The sequence below is a fragment of the Acromyrmex echinatior genome, chromosome 17, assembly GCF_024713525.1.
Source record: "Acromyrmex echinatior isolate Ae372 chromosome 17, ASM2471352v2, whole genome shotgun sequence".
NCBI lineage: Eukaryota > Metazoa > Arthropoda > Insecta > Hymenoptera > Formicidae > Acromyrmex > Acromyrmex echinatior.
The window spans coordinates 6,749,875-6,760,728 of NC_141868.1; positions in this window are offsets into that span (position 1 = coordinate 6,749,875).

Genomic DNA, 10,854 nt, shown 5'->3' on the forward strand with positions numbered 1-10,854 from the left:
CTTGTATGAATTCCTAAGGAATTACAATTCAGGAAAGGAGAAAATTTTATATTTTGCTAATTCACTATGCTATCTGAGAATTTTAAAGCCCTTGAGACTCACGTCAAAAAATTATTTCATTTAAACTTTTAAACAGAACAACTGCAAAATCTTTTAATGCTATGTCTCTTATTCTATTCTACGTCATTTTTTTTAAATCGAGAAATTTAACTAGATGCATCCCTTTATTGATGATATTGCATAACCAATGCATTATTTTTATTCAATTGATAGAAATATATGGACTAAATATTATATGTTTGTAATGTGTATGGATAAAATTGTAAACATATAGAATGTTACAAAAAATCTAAAATTTGAACAGCTATAACTTGATAAAAAAGGTCGTACATTATTAACCAAGATTCGTTTGAAAATTCTTAAATTATACTTTCAGTTGCTGCTCAGTTTATTTATAAACCAGTTACCTTTTTATTGCAAAAGAATGTTAAATGTGAAAAACATGATTTTTGTCCATTTCATTCCAATTTACTCAAAATCCTAACCTGCTGAGTCAATTCTGGCAACGACATCGTGTTTAGTGTGAAAAATTTTTCGGGAAATGTTCTGTCACATTTAGGACAGAAAAAAAGTGATTTTTTTCAGGAGCACATGTTGATTTTATATACAATTCTTATTATAAATGTTTGTAAAACGTTAGATACGTTTATAAAATGTATATAAAACATATATGAACCAATAAGTGCTACCAATAAGGGTGTAATAGATCTTCTATTTTCTCTAATGAATGAGAAAAATGAATGTGTTTTGATATCAACCTACATTATTAAATACATTTTGATGAAACCGAACAGAATTTCAAGTTGTTATGACAATTTTTAGATTTTACAAATAGCATGGTAAATCTGTTGTATCTCTGTTGTATTATAAATTATATGTTATGTTAATTTATATTTTATATTATTATATGTCATATTATAAAGCTTTCTTTAACCATTTTTCATTTCGATATGATATAGAAAAAGTAAACATTATTACCAAAATTTTAATTAATTTTAATTTTCGCGCACTCCAACAGTTCGATTATTATGACAGTCGATGCAAAACTTTGACATGTAATTTTATTGCTGCTTGTACATATTATTCTAATTATAATTAGTTATTAATGCTTTGATCTACTGTAACTATACCTTAAAGTAAACAGTTTGACATACGTAGTTTAACATGAGAAATAAAATGCTAAACAAAACTAAATCAAAATATATATTTAATTTCACCACAGTATAATGAAATGTCCATGTTTCCTGATGATCTCCAAGTAAGTGATACATTAATAGACACAACGTTACAGCATAAAAAAAGTACCATATTATTTGTAGTAATATTTGTACTTTGAATATTACGTTTAGTTTGCGTGATATAAGGCACAGTTGTAAGTGGATGTACCTGTAAATAAATTATAATTGTTATAATAAACCGAAAGACATACGAAAAGTACTAAGCAAAATATATTTTTAACGTAGAATTCAATATAACAATAATGTTATAGAATTCACTTATAAACAATAATGTTATAACTTGCGGTTCACAATATATGATTATTTTACGTAATTGCAATTAATTATTCGTAGAGGAAAGCCTCCTATTATGAGATATGCGCCTAATATGAGATAGCGGCATTTCTGCTAAACTAATAGATGATAAACTATCTATCCACCATGAATTTATTGCTCTTGGATTGAAAACTATTTAATATTTATTATTAGATCATGCCTGTAGTTGTCATTGTAAAACAAGATTTTAGAATTTGGATGTCTTCAAGTTTCAATGAAATGAGCATTTAAACCTTGTTTATTATTTGATAAATAAATATTTGACAATAAATTCTTCATATATAATAGAGTAAGGTCGTACTAATAGAAAACTACAAGATATGTTAAATTGTTTATACAAGTTTGATGATCGTAAGGCAGAAAATCGAAATATGAGATACTCAGGGTATTCCTAATATGAAATAATATTCCTATGTTATAGTAAAAATCGTTGCTAAAGTATAAATGTTATTATACAATAATAAAGACAACTGGAATGAATGTCGAGTGCCTATATCTGCGATGCTTGATTCCAATTACTTGAAAACGAGTTCTGGGTATAATCTATCGCATGCTCATTTTTCGCGCACTGGCAGTGTTTGTTTGTATTTTAAAAACACTAAATAAAATTTTTTAATTGCAATACTGATATACTTTGCGATTTGCTCACTTTTCTATAATTTAAAAAAAAATGGAATTTGAATTAAATTTTATGTAACGTTATCTTAAAACTTATTAAATTCCCTTCAAAATGACTTACTATTTTTTTAAATTCTGCCTATAGAGGCACTACTTCTAGCATTTACACAAAATGAATTCGGTATCTTATAATAGGGGCCTTTTCTTTACATATACATACATATAAAGAGAGTATCATTTTAACAGTTGCATCAAATTATTTCAAATCAATACGGAAAATAATATTTCAGATAAAAGAAACGATTTTAAACGGGACATTCTTTTTTAAATACTTTTTGAACATATTATTTATTGCAAACATCTAAAAAATATTAGGTTGATAATTTAAGAATGTTTTAGATACACAGTACCTACAAAAAGAAAATGGAATTTGGACATATGCTTAACATTTCAAATAAAATATATTCATATAAAAGTTGTGTGTATAAGATCATATTTTTGTTTAATAACACATTTTTGTAGTATATTTATTTTAATTGTTATTATTTTCCGTGAAAATTGTATTTTCTTGTTATTGTTAAATATTAAATTTCCTTTAATGATAAAAAAATTTACATTTTTCTTTTAGAAGTGCTTTAAATATTCACTTAAAATAATTTATGCAAAGTTTCATTGCGATTCACTGATTACTTACAAAGATATATTACTAAAGATAGAATAAAGTATTTTGTTTATTTACTGGACAACTAGTTCATGCACCGCAATGTAACTCTACATATATAACCCTGAATACATAATGTACTTATATTAAAAAATTGAGATATTTATCATTTATTCTATAATATACAATGCATTTTCATATATTTGTATTAGAACACAGATTAAAAAAATACTACAATTTATTAAAACTTATTATCCAGATAATAAACCATTGTCACATTATTTTTAAACGTGATTTAGAATAATCTGTAATTTTCTCTTAATTTTGTTATCATTTTGAAAATATGTATAAAACATCATGTATAATTCTCTGCCTCTACATTTAATTGATTATAACACCCACTCTTATTTAAATTTTTTTCACCTTATAATTTTAAGGGGACGTAAAGACAAATATTCATATTGTAAGCATTTATACACAAACTATTTACATGTCATATACATCATTACTACTACATCAATATTTCACACACATGTAGATACATGTAAATTTTCATGTAACAATAACGTTCTAATTGAACGTCTAAGTTCAATTTTAAGAAATCCACATTGCTTCTTTGTGGAAACTGCTAATCTGCTATTATTTCATAAGTACATATTGTACAGTTTTATTAGAAGCAAATATTGTTACGGCTCTTTAGCATCATATTGGACTAAAAAATGATAAAGAAATTCTCAATTTCGAAACTTTTTGTCATTCTCAACATTAAGATTCTATTTCGCAGACATGTATTAATGCTTATTCTTAAATCCTGGAGAACGATTTTCGAATGAGTAACAGAGACATAGGTAATTGTTATACAAAAATTATGTGTTTTGCTAATACAAATGATACTCTTTCACGCACGCGATGCAAGCAAAGCGAGCATTTTGAATTTTTCAGAAATATTACTGACGTATGGCATTGTAAAATATTTTTTTAACAGGTTGTTATTAGAATTAATGTTAGTAGTCGTATCTGCATATAAATTGTTTTTTCTCGATAATGTCTTAATTCTATAATTAACTGTGGAGAAAATTATGTCGGTAGTCTCAGATCATCAGCTAGAATATGAAAATTAATTAAACTGGGAGAAGATTATAGTATTAGATAAGAAACTTTCAAAAGAGACTCACATCTGAAATGATATACATAAAAAAACATACTAACGCAATAAACAAACAAAATGATACGGAGCAATTGCCAGAATCATACTTTCCATTGCTTAACATACGAGGTGTGGCTATTAAATAACGAGACTGACGCTGTTACAGAAGAAGTACGCATGCGCCAAACGCCAGCGACCGACAGCTGTTTAGCGTGAAGACTTCTCTTTCGAATTCAGTACCTCTCGCTTCTGTAAATAAATCCGTATAGCCTTCTTTCGCATTAGAGTTGTATTTTTGTTTCACCGGAAAAATGATAAGTGTAACAATAGAATTGTGAACAACGAATTGTTGTGAAATTTCACGTGAAACTTGGAAAAACCGCTACTGAAACTTATACTTTATTGAAAGAAGTGTATGGCCATGAATGTTTATCGCGTACACGTGTTTTTGAGTGATTTAAGCGTTTCCAAGACGGCCGAGAAGACGTTGAAGATGATTTACGCTTGGGTCGCCCTTCCACGTCAAAAACGGATGACAATATCGAAACAATCTGTAATCTGGTAATTCTAATCAACATTATTACCTTCACGTTCTTGCTGAACTCTATGAAAGAATAAGGAAAAGACGACCGGAATTGTGGAAAGACAAGTCATGGGTTCTCCACCAAGGCAATGCGCCGGCTCATTCCGCATTGTCTGTCGAGAGGTTTCTAGCCAAGTACAGCATCCCATTGTTAGACCATCCGCCTTATTCGCCGGATTTTGCACCGTGCGACTTCTATCTGTTTCCTAAGGTGAAATCTGCATTAAAAGGAACAAGATTTGAGTCCGTTGAAGCTGTGAAAGAGAAAGCGGCACGCGTCCTGAAGGAGCTAACAGAAGAAGACTTTCAGCATTGTTTCAAACAATGGAAGATTCGCATGGAGCGTTGTAGGGATAGAGGAGGGGTGCATATTGAAGGTAATAATAAGTAAATATGTATGAAATCAAAATAAAATGTTTTACAGTGTTAGTTTCGTTATTTAGTAGCCCCACCTCGTATCTTCCCCAACATAACTCCCGAGTTATCACCTCTATCAAGGTCTCTACAAAACTATTAATAAGCCGACATGATGAGAGTTGAACATAACATCTTCACTAGAATTGTTATAGAGTAGCCACGTCTTGATAATACTCATGGATGTTTTCGGTGCACAGGTATTATATTACTCATTTTATTCTAATAAAAAAATTTTTGTAAAAAAATACAAGATTAACGTGATCCATGTAACTCTAACATGGTTTTTGCACATATGTATGTATACGTAAATTGTATGCGTAAGTTGTATGCGTAAGTTACTTTGGAAGAAACTTTGTGATACTGAAGATGGCCTAATTTGAGGCCGAAACGTTTATTTTATTGTTAATCTATTGTATAAAATTCTAGCTTCGGACATCTTACGTTGTAGTGTATGCTTTTGTATTATTTGTATCTATAGTATCTTGTAAATTTTTGATTTTTTTATATTTCTAACTTAATACTTTTACATAAAATTAGAGAGAAATCATATTACGCAAAAAATTCCATTTTAAAATGCGTTAATAAATATAACTTCTTGTAACGTCTTTTTCATTGCGTTTTTCATTGTATCTCTATCTAGAATAGAATAATGTGATCACATTAGGCTCCTCTCGAAGTAGTTATACTTTTACAGAAAACATTTTTTTTATACTTTTTGAAATATGTCGATGCGAAAGTTGAAATTGAGACATTCTTTATACATATATATATGCGCGTGCATGTGTGTACACAATAATTCTATTAAATAATTATTACATTATAATCCATATATATTGATTGTGATTCTTAGCTCCTGTTATCTGCTGATGCACAAAGGTGTATCTGTTTTGTCTTCTGTAATCTGTATTACTTTCGAACAGACCAGGATATAATACACGTAAACGTTCATTGATTAGATGAAATCTGGAGCTTATGCATCTAAATTGAAAAAGAATTAGTCATATCTTTTAATTTTATAATATATGCATTATATATAAGCATATTAACGCTAATTGCGTTAATAAATAATATGCGTTAATAATTAGAAGTCGGACTAAATTAGAATTTTATTATTTATTTGTTATGTTTCTATATATTTTATACATATATGAGCAGCAGAATAAGTTTTGTCCAAAAATTTATAATTCAATTTTAATTGTTTTAAACTATAATTCGTTTACAGATAACGAAAAAGGAAACCAGAAAACTATGCGCCTTATAGAAAATAATAATTTTTCAATAAGCTAAGAAATGTTAAATAAAATTTTGAAACAATTGCTAAAAACATTAAACAAATGCATTTTGTTAAGGGAGTTTTTATGTTTTAGGGATAAAAAATATCAATTATATTTGCTGTTTTTGAAAGCTTACAGTCATAAGAATATCTCACAAAAATGTTTTTTGGAAGAATACTAAATTGTTCAAGATATACGAGATAAAATGATATAGTGTGTGGGGTCTCATGATCGATCTAATAGAGCGCACCAACCAATTGCTATAACCGGCGCTCGCCATTATTTACATTCAATCTTTCAAAACCATTCTAGAAAGTTTTCAATAGAATAAATTTCGTTCCCATCTGAGCGTCACTTTCGTTTCTAACGGAGCGATACTTGTACTAAAATATTTCAAAACTTTATTCGCCTTTTTTTCTGTTTTTGAATATGGTCATCACGATTTCAAAAAAAGTGAAAGTTCCACTGACTTCTACTTTTATGTTATACTCAGAAAATATGCCATTATCATCTATGCTAGAATTAATAGTCTATGTTAATTTTTTTTCTATTTTTTTGAAGGTCAAATAAATGGAAAAATGTGAGGAAAATTCGAATTGTTTTTTTAAACTGTTGCCATTTTGAAAATATGCATATGATATTAATTATTCCAGTTCGGGCGAGAATTACAAGTCCATTTATTATAAGTGTTTCGTCCAAACCCCACATGCATGGAGATAAGGGGGTGAACGCAGCAGAAACAGAATTATTAAATCGATTTGGTCATATCCAGGCTCTGAACCGCAAAGGAGCCGTGGGGAAGAACCGCAAATTGGAGGAATTCGCTTCGTCCTGTGGCTCCTAACGAGCTGGAAGTCGAATGGAGGGCGAAGTGAAAACTTACCTCAACTCGTACTCCGCTAAACGGACATACGAATCGGACGTACTTTTTAATTTAAAGAGCTCAATGTGTCGGGAGGGGCGCACTTTATGCGGAATTTTATACAAATTTTTAAAATTTTGAAACGCATTTAAATTCTTCGACGCAGGACACTTTGGATGTGGAATTACTTTGGATCTGTTCCATTGCGGAGGCAAATTCAATAGCATCTAATTCAATCGTATCATAACTACTTATCGACATGCGGCTCTCCCTTACAGCCAGGGGGAGGGGGTTACTTTTAGTTTTCATTACTCTTTTATGACAATTTTACCATTATCTTTTATGTTACAATTTTACCGTTACTTTTGCTATTATTTTTTTTATGACGTTATATGTCAATATCAAATTCATTGAAGGTGGAAATTTTGACCGTATGTTTATTCGATTACATTACTGAACATTTTCTTCTTTAGCAGTGTTTTCTGAAGGTGGTCATCTCTTATAAATATTTAACAATGAAAAATAGTGATTAATTACTTATTTTAAATAATTTTTGTTTAGTATATTTTCAAAACTCAAAATAAGTACTATATACATATGTTTTGTACAGACAATACAGAAGACATACATATGTCATCAAGCATTATGTTGTCAAGTTCATGGTCATTAATAGACATGGCTTCCATTTTTTATATGTTACCAAAAGATCTTTATGTGTTTCATACTGTAAATATTTTGACGCGCAATGTCATAATAGATTACAAAGTAAATGTATACACAGGTACAATACTAACCCAAGGATAACTGCAGAAATCAGAGCACTTAACACAATGACGTTTGACGAATAATCGGTCAGAAACCCAAAATACATTGCAAACAAAAACAAGAAGAAATTTATGTCAAAATTAAAAAGAAAGAAAACACGTAAATCCCGATATGCTAATTTATAAAAAAAGAATGCAATCCCTCCGATTATTATTCGAATTATCCATTTACGTAGCCTTTGGTATTCCTTTGGCGCTCCGAGAGCTTCCAACGTGTCATCTACTATAGCAAGTTCACGTAAGCACATTTTCAATTCCTTTAAAAAAATCATATTTATCGAATATGCGACACAAAAAAAGATTATTATAAATTTATATGAGTAAAAATTGATATTCCAATATGTACAGGAAATGTGACACATAAAGAATTATATTTTAATAATGTAAGCATTAAAGTGTCTGTGTTGAACTGTCCAAAATATTTTTTTTTTTTTTATTTAATTTCTTGCTCTATGAAAAAGATTGTATGTAAATAAGAGTAATAGATAACATAAAATATGATATTGGGTCATTTAAAAAGTATCCATGGTTTTTTGTTCAATTTTTGAATGAAATTTTTCTTTATTGAAAATCAATTTTAATCAAGTATATACTAGGTGGGGTGAAAAGTAACCTCCTTGGGAATGAAAAAACTTTTTTTCTTATGCAGAATCTCGCCCAAAATATGGCGTGTTCGCTCAGTACTAATCTTTGTAGCATCTGCTAGCTCGCGCACCTTCACTTTCCGGTCAGCCAACACCATTTCATGTATTTTTTTGACATTTTCCTCGGTAACCGCATCGGAGGGCCTGCCGCTGCGGACTTCATCGGTAGTGGAGTTGCGGCCATCACGAAACTCTCGAAACCAATATTTGACGGTGTAATCTGACGGAGTATTAGCCACATAATATTTATCCAACTTTTCTTTTGTTTCCTTCGCCGTTTTGCCTCTCAAAAAATAATATTTTATGAGAGAACGAAAATCGTTTTCGCAAACACGTCAACAACAATCAGCCCTCAAAATAAAACTAAGGGCAGTATCGCACTGCCACTTGGCATGTCTGCCTAAATATGAACGGACTACAAGGCACCATAAACTTTTTTGCAGTAGTGGCGCATTCTGGCGGTCAAGGAGGTTACTTTTCACCCCATCTAATATTGGCCATTATTATCTATAACCTTTTGCCATTTTTCGGGTAATTTCATAATTCCGTGTAGAACTTTTGTGGTTTATCGGCGAAAAACTTTTTCAAGTGATTTTCGGCAGCTCTTTTGTCGGCCAATGTTTTTCCATCAAGAGAGTTCTGCAGAGATCGAAACAAATGGCAGTCAGACGGTGCAAGGTCCGGGCTATACGGTGGATGCATCAAAACTTCCCAACCAAGCTCCCTCAATTTTTGGCGCGTCATCAAAGATGTGTGTGGTCTGGTGTTGTTATGATGGAAGACAATACCTTTTCTGTTAATCAATTCTGGTCGTTTTTCCTTAATCGCTTCCTGTAATCTATCCAGTTGTGAACAGTAGAGCTCTGAATTAATCGTTAGGCCATGTGGTAACACCTCATGATGGACGACTCCCTTCCAATCCCATTATACACACAGCATCACCTTATTTGTCAGCATCAATCCAGGCTTTGAATTCGTTTGTGGTGGTTCGCCGCGCTTACTCCATGATCTTTTACGAACGATATTCTTGTATTTCACCCATTTTTCATCGCCCGTGATGATTTGCTTCAGAAATGGATCGATTTCGTTGCGTTCTAGTAGTGTTTCGCTGATGGAAATTCGATCAATCAAATTTCTTTGCGTTAATTCATGTGGCACCCAAACATCGAGTTTCTTTGCGTAGCCAGCCTTTTTCAAATGATTCCAAACTGTCACATGGTTGATTCTTAGTGCATTGGCTATCTCCTGACAGCTCACATGCCGGTCTTGCTCGACCAGTTGCAAAATTTCATCGACTTTTTCAATGACTGGCCGACGAGAGCGAGGTCGATCTTTGACATCAAAATTTCCAGAACGAAATCGAACAAACCACTCCTGCGTCCTGTATTCACTTACAGCATCCGCGCCGTAAACTTCACAAATTTGTCTGCATGTTTGTGCTGCGTTTTTGCCTTTTTTGTAGTAAAAAAGCATCACATAGCGTATTTCTTCAGAAATTTCACTCATTTTCAAACCAATATAACTTTTTTGACACGATTGATGAATCACCAAACTTTGTTTACAAAAAATGTAACCTAAAATGTCATCTTTCAGACGCGCGTTCGTTTGACACAATCGGATTAGTGTTGCCCGATATATGACCATCAATACCATCTAGTGACAAAAAACCGCAGATACTTTTTAAATGACCCAATATAATAGACTAAAGCAGTTTGCAGATAGTTAGTTGTTAGCAAAACTGCTGTTACAAAGCCTATTAGTAACAAAAAACTAAGGGCCACACTAAAACTAGGCAACCCAAAAATTCAAAAAATTTTGAAATTAAATTGAAAGTAGTTCATCCGTAACACAAACCTATTTTTTGTTCGTTCAGAATTACAATTTTAGGAGGTAAAATACTTTTGTGGGAAAAATCGGTTTTTTTTAAGCGAATATCGTCGAAGTTATAAGAGATACGAAAAAATTTCTGGAATAAAATTTGAATGATTTCAAAAGTACTTTAGGACTACAATAAAAAAATTTTTTTTTAATTATTTATTTATTTTATACCTCTATTTGCATCCCTATTTATAAATTGTTTTTAATTTTTATATAACGAAAATCAAAGAGACATTTGATCCTGCAAACAACAATGTATGTTATAGTTATGTTCCGAAGAACCATTTTTCAAATATGTACGAAAACACCTATATACGTGTTCCCTAGGTATTC